The sequence below is a fragment of the Lactuca saligna genome, chromosome 4 (assembly GCF_052625555.1).
Source record: "Lactuca saligna cultivar CGN05327 chromosome 4, ASM5262555v1, whole genome shotgun sequence".
In the NCBI taxonomy this organism is placed as follows: Eukaryota; Viridiplantae; Streptophyta; class Magnoliopsida; order Asterales; family Asteraceae; genus Lactuca; species Lactuca saligna.
Window position 1 is genome coordinate 182177581 of NC_136420.1, and position 19167 is coordinate 182196747.

Consider the following 19167-nt stretch of genomic DNA (forward strand, 5'->3'; position numbering starts at 1 on the left):
ACCTAGACTATTACATCAACAATAATGCCTAGCCTGGAAACACAGGTGTTATATATATATATATATATATATATATATATATATATATATATATATATATATATATATATATATATATATATATATATAGCAAATCACTACGGGTCAACAACATCCTATAGACAAGTATACATAACCAACAGTCCAATGAATGTGTAACCATAAGTAATCAGATGTGAGATAGTAAGTAAAAATATAATATTTTTAACAGAAGTAATCTAAAAGAAAGTTGTAGTAGACTAAAATGTGAACACATGGATATAAATATCGTTAAAATCCAGTAATGGGAATCGCGATAGACATAAACATCAAAAGCTCCAAACCTCTCATTAATTATTATCCCACGTAAGATGTCGTAAGAAAAATCTAATGAAATCTTTCATAAGTACCGAATGAGTATAAAAACCAAAATGACTTATTTTGCAACAAAAAAATATTAATAACTAAATGTGTACAAAAATATTAAGGACTAACTGTGCTTAAAATGAGAAATATATTATCTATTAGGTCATTTTTACTAGTTAACCTGGAGTAGTTGGTCATAAGGACTAAATGTGTATAGTTTAACAAGTTGAAGAGGTAAATGTGAACGAAAAAAAACTCTGTGATCAAATATGTACAAATCGAAAAATACATTACATTTTAAGTCATTATCCCAACTAACAATCTTTATGTCATGTTCTTACCTATTTAACACCATATTGGAAATAAACGTCTTTCTAATTTTAGAAAATCACAACAAACTGTGCTCTAAAATTTAGTAATAGTTTGATATTATAATATCAACGTTATATAAAAAACTGAAGGAATAAAAGAGGTTTGGATTTTCCAACTTAAATCTTCTAATCTCGGGTTGCACATCGTGGGTTGCGCATGTTAAAAATACTAGGTGTAGACCCATGTATTACATGGGTTTAATTTAATGTGAAATTTTAATTTAATAAAATGAAAAATACAATAAAATGACAAGTGGAAGATAGAAAATTTAAAAATTTTAGAAAATGCATGTGTCCAAATGAATGAGAAGGGGACATGTGGCAAAAAAACTTTCATTTATTATAGTAGATTTATTATAGTAGATTGTTAAAATATTCAAAATATATAGGTTAAAATGGTTATGTTATTTAATATTATCATAATAATTTTTAATATATATATATATATATATATATATATATATATATATATATATATATATATTAAAAATTATTATGATAATGTTAAATAACATAAAATAATACATATATATATATATATATATATATATATATATATATATATATATATATATATATATATATATATATATATATATATATATATATATATATATATCGATTATTTTGAACTATAATAGCCTCTGTCCAAAGTTTGCATAAAATAAAAGACAAATCTTCAAAAATGGTCCCTATCGAATGCATTTTTTCCAAGATTTGGTTCATATCAAATTTTTTTTTATTAGTATCGGTACTTTTGAACACGTTTGTATGTGTTTTTTGTCCCTTAAAAAGATGAAACGAGTAAATTTCAATCTTAATATAACTTTTAATGTTTTTTTTTTCTATTTGAATTAAAGTTTTACTAGTAATGAATGTAGGATTCTCTCTCTCTCTCTCTCTCTATATATATATATATATATATATATATATATATATATATATATATATATATATATAAAAGCCGAATCATGTTATTATTGATTCATCTAATAATTCATTTATTTTGTTCGCAAATAAGATAAGCCGAAAAAAAATTTCTTATCGGATCTATTTATTATATATATATATATATATATATATATATATATATATATATATATATATATATACACATATATATGTTCAGGTTTATTTGAGACCATTCTAATTTTGTGACACCGTTAGACCAAATCTAAAAATAATTTTAAAATGCAAAATAAATGGAAAAATCCAAAAATTCTTTTTTAAAATATTATTTTCGGAATTTGATATAACTAAAAAAATTGAAAAATTAAAAAAAATAAAAAAATCCCGTTTTTTTTTTTTTTTTTTTTTTTTGAAAAATACATGAAACATTCTAATACAATATTACACTAACATATTATAAAAAATAATTTTGAAATGCAAAATAAATGGAAAAATATGAAAATTCTTTTTTTAATATTATTTTCGGAACTTGAATTAACTAAAAAAAAATTTAAAAACTAAAAAAAAAAATTCCATTTTTTTTGAAAAATATTTGAAATATTCTAATAGAATATTACACTGTACATATTCTAAAAAATAATTTAAAAATGCAAAATAAATGGAAAAATCCAAAAAAAAAATTTAATATTATTTTTGAAAATTGAATTAACTAAAAAGATAAAATAAAAAAATATAAAACAATGAGAGTGGATGTTGACCATTGAATTCAAAATAAATGGTATAGATTATATTGGTTAATTTGCAATCCATTTGAATAGGTTTAAAAACGGTAACTTTAATAAATAAAAAAAAATTTACTAATTACATTTTCATTTTATATATATACCTCATTCTTTTTACTACACGTATTTCCCTATATCTATCTCTATTTCTATATCACTCAAAACACAAACACAAAAATCAACCAACTATGAATGAATTTGATCCGGCTCAGCCGTACAATGATGATAACGACGAAGATGATTTGTTTGTGAGTATGATGTACCAGTGTTACACAGACAACCTACTACAGCCAGATCCAACTCCATTACTCACGCGATGTGCGACGTTAAATAGAGACCGTGAGGAAGGGCATCGGCGGCTAATTAACGATTACTTTGTGGAAAAATGTGTCTACCAACCAGGCGATTTTAAAAGAAGATTTCGTTTGCGAAAAAATGTCTTCGAAAGGATAGTCAACGCTATGGAAGCAATGTATTGTTTGATTCAACTATTATAATTTACAAAGTGTCACTTTTAGATAAAATAAATACAAATTTACATGTTTAATATTTAATTAGGTATCATTTGTTTACTATATATTTAGGTATCGTTTGTTTCAACTTTTATAATTTATAAAATGTTACTTTTAGATCAAAATAAATATAATTTTGTACGTGTTTAATATTTATTTACATATGAATTTTTCCAAATAAGATATGATGCTAGAGGCAAACGAGGCTTCACAGAGTGGCAGAAATGTGTTGCTGCAATTAAACTTATGCAATGGGGGAGTCACCCGATTCTGTTGAGGATTATATGAGAATGTCTAAGAGGCCCGCAGGAGAAAGTTTGTATTTATTGGCAAGAGGTGTTGTCGAAACATTCGGTGACCAATACTTGCGCAAACCTTCGTTGCATGATATGCAACAATTATATGCAGCGCATGAAGAATGACATGGTTTTTCGGGTATGCTTGGGAGCATTGACTGCACACACTGGAAATGGAGAAATTATCCTGTGGCGTGAAAAGGCCAGTATTCGAGCGGTCATCATGGAGCGCCTTCGTTGGTATTAGATGCTGTTGCTTTACAAGATTTATGGATTTGACATGCTTTTTTTGGGGTTGAGGGCTCTAACAATGATGCCAACATTCTCGATCAATCACCGATATTTGATGATCTTTTGTCAGGAAAAGCCTCGGATGCTCCTTTCACAGTGAATGGAAATGAATATAAGTTTGAGTATTACCTTACAGACGGAATATATCCACAATATTCTACGTTTGTGAAGGCGTTTCGCCACCTAATAGATCCAAGGGACAAATATTTCAAGAGACGACAATAAGGAGCACGTAAGGATGTTGAAAGTGCTTTTGGGGTTTGGATATCAAAATGGCACATTGTTGAACATGCGGCGAGACCTTATGAGTTAGATACTCTACGATATATCATGTATGCATGTATCATAATGCATAACATGGTTGTTGAAGATAAAGGACGCAATATTGCAACATATTCTCCTACAGAACCAAGACATGTGCAATTTCAACCAGGGACATCAGAATATTTACATAGAGTGGTTGATATTCAAGATCAACGAAAACACAAGCAACTCCGTGAAGACTTGGCGGATTTTTTTTTTTTTTTTTTTTTTTTTTTTTTTTTTTTTTTTTTTTACGTTTTTAAATATTTTTGTGTTTTTGTGTTTTGTTGTAAATAAAAAAAAACATTAGAATATTTACGTAGGTTTTATTTTTTACTTTTCAAATATAAATAAAAAAAACAAATTCGACATATAGAAAAAAACATAAAAAATAAAATAAAAAATAAAATAGAAAATAATTAGTGTTATCACATGTTATTAGATGTTGTCCATTTCCACCTCGGGTGTTATAACACCATGTATGAGTAGGATGGTGACATGACACCTTTTGAGTGTGGTAACATGTGATAACATGTTGCCCTTAACTAGTAATCTTAATTGCAGCCAAATATCTCACCACCCGCGAATACGGCTGACCACCACCGTCGACCTCTCTTACACCACATCAATAGTTACACTACCATACCATTGTCAATTTCTCTCTGTCAACCTTTCTAAACGTCTTTCTATAATCTGGAAACCCTAGATCTCTACCGTTTTCTGTCGTTTCTACCTTCTCCGCCGAAATCTCCGTCAATAAACAAATATCATAAACCCTTTGATCCCTTTTGTTCTTTCTTCGTTCTCCACCTACAAAACCATCACCATCTCACCAAGCGTACCACTACTAAGCAACCACGGAGTCTGTTGGAACATTCTCTACACAAGATCAAACATGCACTAATACTGACAGTAAAAGAAGGAACATGCAATCTGAAGATAGGATAATTTTCTGTGTATTACTCATTCATGAAAACAGAAAATACATACATACACGTCCTACACCCTAGAAGATAAACCCTACTCTATTTATAATAATAAACATGCTATGAAAAAAGTAGAACTATCAGGTAAAACCACAAACATAGGACTACTAAGTCCACGTTTATTGGAGCTCCACCAAACCAGGTCTTTCATTAGACCAAGTCCTGAATTATTCAACTTGTGGAAAAGGAAACTGGAGTGACCCATTCGAATCTGTACCCATTTTAACCCATCAAGATTACCCAACGGAGTCTACATCCGAAAAAACAAGGTTGTTGGTTGAATCTATCAGATCTACGTGTATGTATATAGGTTGAATATCTGTGCATTATTTTTTAGGTTGTTCATATCTATTTGTATCTTCTATATCATTTATATATGTGTTTTTTTTTTTTTTTTTTTTGTGTCAGTAGATCTGTGTTTGTATGTTTGAGACATGTGTGTAGGTGTGGGTGGTGAAGATTTCATATTTTTATGTAGGTTATACATTTTCAAATTGACATTTGCGTGTATGTGTAAATATATGATTGTATGTAAATGTGAGTAACATGCATTGATATTTGTTTGTCTTAACTTTGATCTCTTGCATATCAACGGAGGACACCAGGAAATCAGTACAGGAGATTAGGACAGTGATGTTGTTTCATTCTTTTTCCTATTATTTTTCGTTGTTTTAGGGGTTTTGTCAAGGTCTTTTTGCTGTGTACATAAACAATTTTTGTTTTTAGATATATTTGCATGTAGTTTATTATAATTATAACAGTTATATATTATTATTGTAATATAATGTGTTTAGTATAGTGATTGTTATAATTCTTTTAAAAAGGTAGTTTTAGTTTAATATAAATATATTTTATATTATATAAAGCAAAATATGACGAATATACAAAATTCAGTTTAAAGAAATGAGCTAAAAACTAAACTTTCTATTTATAGATGCATATATTTCTACGATTGGCTTGATTTAATTTTTACTTAAGAGGACCAATTTGCTGCTGGAATGTTTATAAGAATTTATTTTATTATAAATATGACTAAAAATGAGCTTTTAAGAGTATTCAAAAGTTTGTAGAAGCTTTTGGTTTTCAGTTTTAACAGAAATATGGTTAAAAAAATCTTTAGTTTAAAATCCATTTCAAAAAATCTGAAGAGCGTAACACTATGTTTATGTTAGAAGTTTAAGTGTTTTTTTTTATATTTTTAAAGTATTTTTATAACCATTTTAGTAAAATATAGATTCAGGTTTTAACTATTTTATCCAAATATGTGGTAGAAACAATAAAAAATGGAGATATGATTTTGAAAAATAGAAAAAATAAATTTGAGGAAGATGAAAGATCAAAATTGGTAAAGTCGAAAGTGGTTGGAACTTAGAAATGATGGAAAACTTTGGTAAATGAAAACGAGGTATACTTATAAGAACTTTGGAACTTTAATTTTATTTTCTAAAGACAAAACTGCAAAAAATGTTCCTGTGGTATGCCTTTTTTTTAGGTTTGGTTTAAACCTTGATTTTTTTTGGATTGGTGGTCCTATTGACCTAGTTTCGATGCATATTTCGTCCATCTGTAAACTAAAATGACTGTAATGCCCCTCATGTATTTATTTTTCATTTTTTCTTTCATTTTTTTAATTATATATATATATATATATATATATATATATATATATATATATATGTATGTATATTAATAATTAATAAATAAAAAAGGCCTCTCTCTCTCTCTCTCTCTCTCTCTCTCACCCCGAAACCAGCGGCAATAACAGCTGTCTGAAACATGACATGATCGAACTGAGGAGGTGGTGGCGGAGGATTGTTGTTCTTTGAGCTGGGTCTTTTCTTTGGAGGCATCTAGTTCTAAAATCATCAGGAAGGAGAGGATGGTAAGTCCACTAAATTGAATTAGAAGATACGAAACAAGATGTATCTCTACATGATAGATAAAGTGTTCTACTAAACGATAGAACAGTAAAGAATTACTAAAGCAAGTAAATTATCGCTAAGGAAAGAATGAGTAGCAACACTTTGAATGAATTTCTACAACGTATTCGGCTCTATCTAAAATACACGTATAATATTTTATGTTGAAGGTTTTGTTCTATCGATAACTTTTGGTAGGACGACTTTGGTAAGTTTTAGGCCTGTTGCAACCCCACAGTCACTCTCAAGCACATGTTGGTCATATCTCGAATGAATATAGTTGATCCGGCTATATTGACACCAGACATGATTACATAACTGCCCAGGTTTAACCACAATGTTCAACATCCAAATACTTTTGTTTCGTTCTTTTCATGATACTGATTTTGGTATGTTGGTACACTTGTATACTTGGAGTAAAAATACTTATATTTTTAAAGTATACTTTTAGTTCAGAGCACTTCGACCTCTTAACGTTTATAGTTGTATACCATGTAAGGTTCGGTATACTTAGTTCACTATAAACAATTGTTCTAATGCCAATCTGTCACACCCCGAAACCGGCGGCGGAACGTTCCGGGGCAGAGGACGTCATGCGTAGTATCACAACCACTGTACATAGTAAGCATATTAAACACAACTATTACATTACAATAAGAATATTTACATTTGTTTAAAAGCATTGAAAACATAGTTTATATACATCAGTATAATCAAAAGTAAAGACCAGACTTCTATATGCTCCGCCTTCTCCAAAAGTAAGCGGGACACCTGTCTAACGTGAACCTGAGAATACAAGCGATTTGAAAATATATCAGCATAAAGCTGGTGAGTTCATAAGCAATATTTTTGTAATGAAAACTGGTCACTGAATTAATGAAAATACTTCATTTTTATGAAATTAGTATCGAAAACCATTGTTACCAAGTTAAGAAATACGTATGCATGTTTTACAAGAAAATCCCATATTTTCTAACATGTTTGTTGGTTTCAATATGAGAAGTACCTTCTGTTTGGAAACCCTGATTACCATCAGTAAGTATATGTAACAACCCGAAATTCCGTACCACTTCTTGTAACTCTTTTCGTAGTTCAATTCGAGCAACCAATCGTCGTTTTCAAATCCGATTCCGATTTCGCCGTTTAATTAAGTCATTAATTTGTATCGAACTAAAATGACTTAAACCCATAAACCCATGTTCTTGAGGTTTTTGGGTGTTTAGTCCATGAATTTGCAAGTATGCTAAGAAAAAAACTAGCCAAGAGGGGTTTAGTTACTTATGTGAAGCTTGTAGGAGTGTTTCTTGATCAAAACTCGAAATTGTAGAGAGAGATAGAGTAGAGAGAGAAAACTTCTTAGAGTGTGAAATAGGTGGAAAAGAAGGCCACTCATCCCTTATATAGGGTGAGTTTACGGCCAGGGGGTGGGGGTCCACCAACCACCAACAGCAAATGGGGTTTACGGTCGTACACGAGTTTACGGCCGTAAACCCACTTTGCCATGAACTAGTGGCTTTTCGAGAGAATAGAGGGTTTTTCGCGTGATTTTTCATTTTCTGTCATGTATGAAATTACGACAATAACCCTAATTGATTTACCTAACTCAAGAAATTTACGCAAAACTTTAAATAAAAATAAATTTTTATTAACAGAAGTGGGTTACAGTGACAGAATAAATTCCGGGTGTCACATTAATCCCTCGTTAGAGGAAATTTCATCCCGAAATTTGAAAATAAGATACAAATCATGGATTTGGAAAGAGATGCGGATACTTCTGTTTCATCTGATCTTCGCGCTCCCAAGTGAATTCAGGTCCCTGCTTGGCATTCCAGCGAACCTTCACTATAGGGATGCGACTTTGTTTCGTTTGTTTGATCTCTTTATCCATGATTTTGACCGCTTCTTCCACGATGTTAAGGTTCTCTTTGACTTCAATCTCGTCGAGGGGAATCACAAGTGTCTCATCAGACATATATTTCTTTAGGTTTTGTAGGCTACAGGACCGATCCTAGAAAGGATCTTGAATGGTCCGATGTACCTTAGGTTTATCTTTCCATGCTTTCCAAAGCGTATCATGCAATTCCAGGGTGAGACCTTTAGGAGGACGTGGTCACCAACCTAGAACTCCAAGGGTTTTCGTTTCTTATCGGCGTAACTCTTTTTCCTGTCTCGTGAAGCTTTCAGTCGTTCCCGGATTTGTACAATCTTCTTCATTGTCTCTCGAATGATTTCAGGACCCATGAGAGTACTGTCGGTGACTTGACCCTTGGCTAGTTGCGTGTCGCCCACCTCAGCCCAACACATAGGGGATCTACACTTGCAGCCATAGAGGGCTTCAAACGGCGTGTCCCTGATGCTAATATGGTAGCTGTTGTTATAAGAGAATTCAACCAAGGGCAAATAGGTGTCCCATGATTTACCGAAGTCGATCACACATGCTCTCAACATGTCTTCCAACGTCTGGATGGTTCTCTCACTTGGCCCATTTGTATTAGGATGATAAGCTATGCTCATGTCTAGCTTAGTTCCAAGAGCCTTCTGTAGGGACTGCCAAAATCTCGAGGTAAACTTGCTATCCCGATCGGAGATAATGGACACAGGCACACCGTGCAGTCAGACTATCTCTTGAATGTAGATTCGCGTGAGTCTTTCCATCTTGAATGTTTCTTTAATCGGTAGGAAGTGGGCTGATTTTGTCAATCGATCAATAATTACCCAAATGGTATCATACCCACTCAGAGATTTGGTTAATTTGGTAATGAAATCCATAGAAATCATCTCCCACTTCCACTCAGGTATCTCGGGCTGCTGGAGCAGGCCCGAGGGCTTCTGATATTCGACCTTCACCTTGGTGCAAGTCAGACACTTCCCCACGAAGGTAGCGATCTCGTTTTTCATGTTTGGCAACCAATATAGTTTCTTAAGATCAAGGTACATATTATCCGAACTTGGGTGAACAGAGTATCTGGTCTTGTGAGCTTCGTTCATGACAACCTCCCTATAACCGCTGAACTTTGGGGTCTAGATCTGGTCCATGAAACAATAAACTCCGTCTCCTTTGATCTGAAGATTCTTATCCATTCGCCTCAAAGCTTCATTCAACATGTTCTCTGGTTTTAAGGCTTCCAACTGAGCTTCTCGGATTTGTGTGGATAAGTGGGAATGGATGGTCATTGTTAGTGTCCTTGCCTTGTTTCCTGAGCTTTCCTTTTGGCTATGGGCATCTGCCACCACATTGGCTTGCCGGGATGATAGCGGATTTCGCAGTCATAGTCACTGAGAAGCTCTACCCATTGTCGTTGTCTCATGTTTAAGTCCTTCTGATCGAAGATGTGTTGTAGGCTTTTATGGTTAGTGAAGATCGTGCACTTGGTTCCGTAGAGATAATGTCTCCAAATCTTCAGTGCGAAGACCACTACTCCCAACTCTAGGTCGTGAGTAGTATAATTGGCTTTGTGTGCTTTCAGCTGTCTTGAGGCATAAGCAATAACTTTTCCTCGCTACATGAGTACACAGCTTAAGCCCTGATTGGAGGCATCACAGTAGAGAACGAAGTCCTCCGTCCCGTCGGACAGGGATAGGATAGGTGCACTGCACAAGCCTCGCTTCAATGTTTGGAATGCAGTATCTTGCTTTTCACTTCAACAAAAGCGTACACCTTTCTATGTCAGAGTAGTTAGGGGTTTGGCAATTCTAGAAAAATTCTGGATGAATCTATGATAATAGCCAGCAAGACCCAAGAATTGATGGATTTCTGTGGGTGTCTTTGGTGCCGACCAATTCTCTATCACCTTGATTTTGGAAGGGTCCACGTTCATGCCTTCCTCGCTTACCACGTGACCTAGGAAGGTTACCTTCCGAATCCAGAATTCGCACTTGGAGAATTTTGCGTACAACTTCTCCGATTTAAGTGTTTCCAGTACTAATCTCAAATGTTGTTTGTGATCTTCCTCACTTCTGGAATAGACAAGTATATCGTCAATGAACACAATAACGAACTTGTCCAGATAAGAACGACACACCCGATTCATGAGGAACACTACCGATGCGTTGGTTAGACCAAAGAGCATCACTACAAACTCGTAGTGACCATATCGAGTCCTGAATGTTGTCTTGGGAACATCACTCTCATGAACTTGTAGCTGATGGTACCCTAATCTAAGGTCTATTTTTGAGAAGTAACTGTCTCCCTGAAGTTAATCAAAAAGGTCGTCTATTCGAGGAAGAGGGTAACGATTTTTGATGATCAACTTGTTTAATTCACGGTAATCTATACACATTCAAAAGGATCCATCCTTCTTTTTCATGAATAATATTGGGGTTCCCCAGGGTGAGGAACCCGGTCTGATGAATCCTTTGCTGAGTAGTTCATTGAGCTGGCTGGATAATTCTTGCATTTTCGCTGGTCCTAAGCGATATGGAGACTTAGCTATGGGGGTAGCTCCGGGGATTAAGTCGATACGAAACTCGACTTGACGCTCAGGAGGAGTTCCTAGAAGCTCTTTTGGAAAGACATCAGGAAAATTGCAGACCTCGTGGATGCTCTCGAGGTCTTTAACCTCTTGTTTCTCATTTACAACATGAGCTAGGAATGCACTACACTCCTTTCGCAAAAATATTTGAGCTTTGATACATGAAATGATATGAAGGCTAGAGTTGAGCTTATCACCATAAATCATGAGGGTTTCACTAGAGAGGAGATTGAGTCAGATAACTTTTTCGAAACACGGGATATCAGCATTATTGGGGCTCAACCAATCCATGCCAATGATGACATCGAAACTCTTTATGGAAACTAGCATAATATCAATGGGAAATGAATGATCGTTTAGGGTAAGAGTGCAACCTACATATATATCGTTAGCGTTATCTTTCTCGCCGTTAGCCATCTTGATGGTAAATGTTTCGGTTAGCGGTTGAGGATTATGTTTAAGAAGATGTTTGAATGAATGGCTAACAAAACTTCTTTCCACTACAGAATTGAAAAGGTTGCATGCATAAGAGTTGTCGAGAAGGAACGTACACGTGACAACGGTGGGATCATCGACTGCCTCCTCTTGCCCCATCATTTGAACTCTCCTGGTGTCGCTAGTCGTTGTTGCTTTTGGGCAGTTTCTCTTGTAATGCCCGACCTCACCACAACCATTACAGGGTTGACTGACACCTGCTCCGGATGCTTGATTGGTTGGTTGGGCTGGTGTTCTGCAGTTTCGATCAAGGTGACCCTTCTTTCTGCAGTTGTTGCAGAGCATTTCACGACATGGGTCGGGGATACGATGGTGGTAACTGCACTTGTTGCACCAAGGGAGGGTACCAATATATCCACTGGTAGGTGCTTGAGCTGTAGGAGCGGCGATAGGAGTAGTAGCAGCGTGGACCAGCATGACTTGTTGCTTCTTGGAGGATCCTTGTGAACTTTGACCATTTCGCTTGTTCCAGAATTTCTTTTTATTCTCCCCAATCACCTTTGCTGGTTCAGAAGTGGTTTTTACTTTATCCAGATCGACCTCGTGACCTATGAGGGTCTGCGCCAGGCACTTGGCACTATCAAAAGTGTTTGTCCTAGCAGCCAGACATTCCCTTGAGTTGGGGGTGTCAGTCCCCAAATGTATCTCTCTATCTTCTTTCTTTCCGGGGTGACCATTCCCGGGCAAAGGAGTTCTAGGTCTTCAAACCTAGAAGTGTAGGCAGCAACATCGGAACCCTTCATCTTTAGGTTGCAGAGTTCGTTCTCTGGTTTCTACATTTCTCCCGGCGGGCAGTACTCAACAAGCATGAGATCTTTCAAGCTCTCCCACCTATAGCATTTCCCACTGGCAGGGTCAAGGATTTGATTCAGCCATTCGACCAAGTCAATGCTTTATCGGTGAAAGTGCAGGAGGCAAATTTCACCTGTTGGCTTCCGAACAGGAACAAATTTCGAAGATAGACTCGATCTTCTCGAACCATCGAGTCAGGCCCCAGTGCCATTGAAAGATATAGGTTTTGCATTCGTGAAGTCTTTATATGAACACTCCTTCTGGTGTCCCTGACCACCTTCCTGATTTTGAGGATGGGTACCACCTCCTGGCCCACCAGAGCCGCTGGGGTTCATCTGTGACATTGCGGCAGCCACAACAGTAGTAACAGCGGTCTGAAACATGACATGATCGAACAAAGGAGGTGGTGGTGGAGGATTGTTGTTCTTTGAGCTGTGTCTTTTCTTTGGAGGTATCTCATTCTAAAATCATCAGGAAGGAGAGGATGGTAAGTCCACTGAATTGAATTAGAAGATACGAAACAAGATGTATCTCTACATGATAGATAAAGTGTTCTACTAAGCGATAGAACAGGAAAGAGTTACTAAAGCAAGTAAACTGTCGCTAAGGAAAGAATGAGTAGCAACACTTTGAATGAATTTCGACAACGTATTTGGCTCTATCTAAAATACTCCTATAGTATTTTATGTTGAAGGTTTTGTTCTATCGATAACTTTTGGTAGGACGACTTTGGTAAGTTTTAGGCCTGTTGCAACCCCACAGTCACTCTCAAGCACATGTTGGTCATATCTCGAATGAATATAGTTGATCAGGCTATATTGACCCCAGACATGATTACATAACTGTCCAGGTTTAACCACAGTGTTCAACAGCCAAATACTTTTGTTTGGTTCTTTTCATGATACTGATTCTGGTATGTAGGTATACTTGGAGTAAAAATACTTATATTTTTAAAGTATACTTTTAGTTCAGAGCACTTAGGCCCCTTAACGTTTATAGTTGTATAACATGTAATGTTCGGTATACTTATTTTACTATAAACAATTTCTCTGATGCCAATCTGTCACACCCCGAAACCGGCGGTGGAAACGTTCCGGGTCGGAGGACGTCATGCGTAGTATCACAACCATTGTACATAGTAAGCATATTAAACACAACCATTACATTACAATAATAATATTTACATTTGTTGAAAAGAATTGAAAACATAGTTTATATACATCAATATAATCAAAAGTAAAGACGAGACTTCTATATTCTCCGCCTTCTCCAAAAGTAAGCGGGACACCTGTCTAACGTGAACCTGAGAATACAAGCGGTTTAAAAATATATCAGTATAAAGCTGGTGAGTTCATAAGCAAGATTTTTGTAATGAAAATTGGTCACTGAATTAATGAAAATACTTCATTTTTATGAAATTAGTATCGAAAACTATTGTTACCAAGTTAAGAAATATGTATGCATGTTTTACAAGAAAATCCCACATTTTCTAACATGTTTGTTGGTTTCAATATGATAAGTACCTTCTGCTTGAAAACCATGATTACTATCAGTATGTATAGTAGTTTTATTACTAAAAATAAAACCATAGAAGAAGGAAATCCCGTAAAGAAGGTTAATATATATACATATTGTGAGTCGTATAAACATACTAATTTGACCCGTGACCTCCTTGAGGTTCTTCAGGTGTCGTACAATTACAAAATTTGTCACCCCAGGCATGCCCGTCTAACTGTAGCTAGCAGTTCAGGTGTGGGGTTGTCGGTCCCGAATAGATCTATTCACAAATTTCACGCTCTCCCTCCAAGAGACTCTGGTTATACTACCAGAGAGGATTTATTGGTACCTTGAGGGGTGTAATGAAGACAAGTCTCACAATCCTGTATTAATTAGTTTACATTTTGTTCGGTTGTTCTCGACTTCAAAATCGTTGGTAATGGTGTAGAGTATAATAATTATACACAAGATAAGATACTCTAGGTTAACAATGGATAAACTGAATCTGACATAGTTTATATCTTTGACTTTGTATGAAATTCGAATCTATAAGATAGGTGATGAAATCCCAAACTATACCCATTATAGTTTGAATGGTTTGATAGGTTCCTGAGCTGTTTTGAAAAACTATGTAATTATATTTATAAAGCGTCCCTTATGCTCTGCATATTACAAAAGGGATAGAAAACCGTTGTAATTACATCAGTTTTTAAGTTATGAAATCCTTTATGATTAGCTTGTATTCCCCACCTGAAAACATGAAAAACTCGGACAAGTGTAGGGGTATGAACTCACCTGCAGTGAGTGGAATGGATGGAAGTGCCAGGTAGGATTCTAGGTGTTAAGTGAGGACTTGAACACACCCAAGGATCCTATGTAACATGAAGTGATACATAATGGTATCTAATTAGTTGTTTAATCCCTAATTAAGTAAGCACACTTTAATGCATGAAAACACTTCGTTTCAAGTGCTAGGAGTGATACGGGATGCACCTAAGGAGAGTATGGCCTCATATTGGTGTTGACTTCTCAAATGGTGGCCCTTAGGGGTCTTTACGGTTCCACGACCATTTCCCCCATGAGTTTATGGCTGTAAACTCATGGCAATGGTGTCATTGGGTGCTCAAAGGTCTTAAACTACTCAAGGAATTATGCTAGACTCAAATCAAGGGCTATGTAAGTGATTGGGGCTTGAAATGCACCCCTTTGTGGAGTTTACGGTTCTTGGAACTCTCCTTGGGGAGTTTACGGTCGTAAACACATGATTTTACGACCGTAAACTCATGTTTTCCCCTTCCGTATGTGTTTTGGTGCCTCTAGGTTAAGCATGCAAAGTTCTAGCCACTTATACAAGCCATAGAAGGTGTTAAGGGCATTTTAACACCCTTAGAAGGTGTTTACGGTTTTGGGAGATTCCCCAACCGTAAACTCATGTTTACTCCTTTTATTTCGTGTTTTGTGGTTCTTAGATCAATCATGCAAGTTCCTAGTTCATTAGCCAAGCATTGGAAGGAGTTTGGGGCATCAAAACCCCTTTTTGGGGTGTTTACGGTTTTGGGAGGTTCCAAAACCGTAAACCCATGTTCTTAAGGTTTTTGGGTGTTTAGTCCATGGATTTGCAAGTATGCTAAGCAAAAAACTAGCTAAGAGGGGTTTATTTACTTATGTGAAGCTTGTAGGTGTGTTTCTTGATCAAAACCCGAAATTGTAGAGAGAGAGAGTAGAGAGAGAAAACTTCTTAGAGCGTGAAAAAGGTGGAAAAGAAGGCCACTCATCCCTTATATAGGGTGAGTTTACGGCCAGGGGGTGGGGGTCTACCAAACACCAACAACAAATGGGGTTTACGGTCGTACACGAGTTTACGGCCGTAAACCCGCTTTGCCGTGAACTAGTGGCTTTTCGAGGGAATCGAGGGTTTTTCGTGTGATTTTTCGTTTTGCGTCACGTATGAAATTAAGACAATAACCCTAATTGATTTACCTAACTCAAGAAGTTTAAGCAAAACATTAAATAAAAATAAATTTTTATTAACAGAAGTGGGTTACAGTGATGGAATAAATTTCGATTGTCACTCACTCACTCTCTCTCTCACTCTCTCTCTCTCTCTCTCTCTCTCTCTCTCTCTCTCAGAAACCCAGATCAAGAACTAGTTGTTGATTCACACGCACTTCTTGTCTTCTTGCGCGATTTGTTTCAATTTTCTAGTATTTTTAACTACATGTTTGTGTGATATCAATCAATTAAATATTCAGGTAACATTGAATGAGTTGGTAACAGAAGTCATTGAAATTGAAATCGTGAAACATTGTCTTTGAGAATTGTAGATGAAATAAATTTGTTATCCCTACTTTTGAGGTAGTTTCATTGCAGATTTGACCTTTGTTTAGCAAGAAATAGAACAAAAGTAGTACAATGTGAGTGGTTTTTCTTTCTTGAATTCTAGTCTCAAAAGTCACTCAAATTGGTTGTAGAGTGGTGGTACTGCTCATTCTATAAGCACCCATTTATGAAGAAATTAAACACCTATATTAATCACAAGATGTGACAACCCGAAATTTCCATTCTGTACAAACTATATCACTTCAATAGAGGTTGTAGCAGTCACAGTTAATTTTCATACTTTTCTCATAAGTTTGAGAAATTCAGGGTTTACACTTCAAGAAATATCAGGAGAGTGGGTGCACTAGGGTTAGGTGCAACACTGTTATTCCAACACTCTAATTTATTAGGGATCATTTCAGGAATAAAAATATTTTCTGCCAAAATATCTCAGGACTATAAATAGATACCTAAACCAAAATCATTCATTATTCACATTTCCGACTAGAGAAAAGCCATTTTCTCTCTGACGGATCTTCGGGTTTTTATACCAAAACGTGAGTAACTCTTTATAGTATTGTTAGAAAGCTTTATACGTGTCCATAACATGTTTTAGAAGGCTAAAACATGAAATCTAGGATTTTACACCTCGAGGTGTTCTTGAGCGGTAAACTCCCAAAACGAAGCCAAAACCAACACATGCGTTATGATAAGGCCTTAGAGGTTTATGTATGCATGTTAGGGACAATAAAACAAGCCAAAAGCCACACAAAATTGGGAGTTTACAGCCCAGAACTCTCTTAGCCCGTAAACTCCATATTTTAACATAACATGGTGTTTTGAGGACACTAGGACTTTAGGACTTGTATCTAGGCTATTTCCCCAAGTAGAACAAGGTGTTAAACACATCAAAAGACACAAAACAAAGTGAGTTTACGGCCCAAGAGAAGCTTAGGCCGTAAACTCCATAAGGATGGACAAAAGTGTGGTTTCAAGACACCTAAAGCCCTAGACCCCTTCATGGAATTGTTTCCTACAAAAATGAGTAACCTAAATACATAAAAATCACTCTTCAAAGTGACTTTACGGCCAAGACAATGTTCTTGGGCCGTAAACTCAAAAGGATGGCACCAAAGTGTGCCTAGGGTTCTCAGTTGCTTTAAACAATTGTCTAGAACATATCTCACAAGTGCAAGAGGCTTGAAAACAACTAAAACCCACCATACTTAGAGTTTACGGCCGTAAACTCTAAGGGTATTAGCCTTGAGGCCGTAAACTCCTAATTGGAGTACTTCTAGACCTTAAACTCTTCCAAGGACATAGCCACTAAGTTAGAACAATTCTAGAAAGCATTTGGGACTTCAAAACACACCAAGCACACATGTTTGGGAGTTTATGGCCGTAAACTCAGTAGTTTACAACCGTAAACTCCATGTGTGATGGTTTAGAGAGAGTACACTCTCATATGGGGTCCTTTGGAAACCCTATACACAAGTACCCTGTCCCAAAATGGCTTAGATGCAATCCTTATGGCTTAAAATACTTATATAAAGTGTTTATATGCCTAGGATGTCCTAAACATTATCAATTAGTCAATTATGTCTAATTGAGTGCACATATGTGTGATTATATGTTCATTAGGATCGTAGTGTGTTCACAAGTTCTCGCTTGACACCTAGCAATCCGATACCGTTCATTTCATCCCAATCACCAACTACAGGTGAGTTCATACCCCTAATCAATGTTTTAAATGATTTTAAATGCTTTAAAGGGGGGAATACAAGAAGAAACAAACAGGTTATTAAATCATTGTTATGTATTTTATAACTGTGTTTGTCATTTAACAGATTTCACATACTACAAAATGTGATGCAAGAAATGGTTTTAAATCTTAAAAACGTATTGTTATCAATTGTTTTACCTTTGAAATGTATATCAAAAATGACATCAAATCATTGTTAATTTTGGTTTCAAAACCCCTAAGGTGTCTTATAAAACCAGTTTTCATTATTAAACTAAACTATACATGTACACTTATGTTCTTATATACGTATTGATGTTATAGTTTACAGTTTTCATTTAGCTTCTCACACCCTTGAGTAGTAAGAGTGTATAAACCTACATGAACAATCAATTACCTTCCAGCAAATTATCATAGGGATAATTTGGAGATATTAAACATAATTCCTATTACATGGAATCACACAAGAGTCAGTTCATTCATGAGTCTATACCAGTACATTACCTGATACATGAGTACCTTTACACTTGATTACATGATACATGAGTACGTTTACATATACTTACATGATACATGAATACGCGTACATGAACACATTACATGAGTACCTTTACATAGATACACTTAATTCTATACATTAACATGAATACTTGTATCTCGAATTGCGAGGATGATTTATTAGTACTTTCTATTTAAATCTTCCTGCATATCCCTAGTACCTCAGGATATCTAGACAGGACCCTATCCCCAGTACCTCGAGATACCTAGATGTGCCTCTATCCCACAGTACCTCGGGATATACGTATGGGACTAACCATTCCGGAACTCATCTGTTAGTAACAGTGGGTGATGAACATCTACGGATGCCTTCGGTTATTACTTATATTAGGAATCAGTTACGAAACTAGCCATTCCTCCATCTCCTGTTGCAACAGGAGATGAGATGAGAATCTTCGGATGATCATTAGGTTAACGTTTTTATGGGATTAACCCTCCCTCCACCCTGCTGCTGCTACAGAGGGTGAGTGGACAATCTTCGGATGTTCATCGGGTATACCTTTCGTTTCGGCGATGTCGTGGTAATCCTGGTCACCCAGG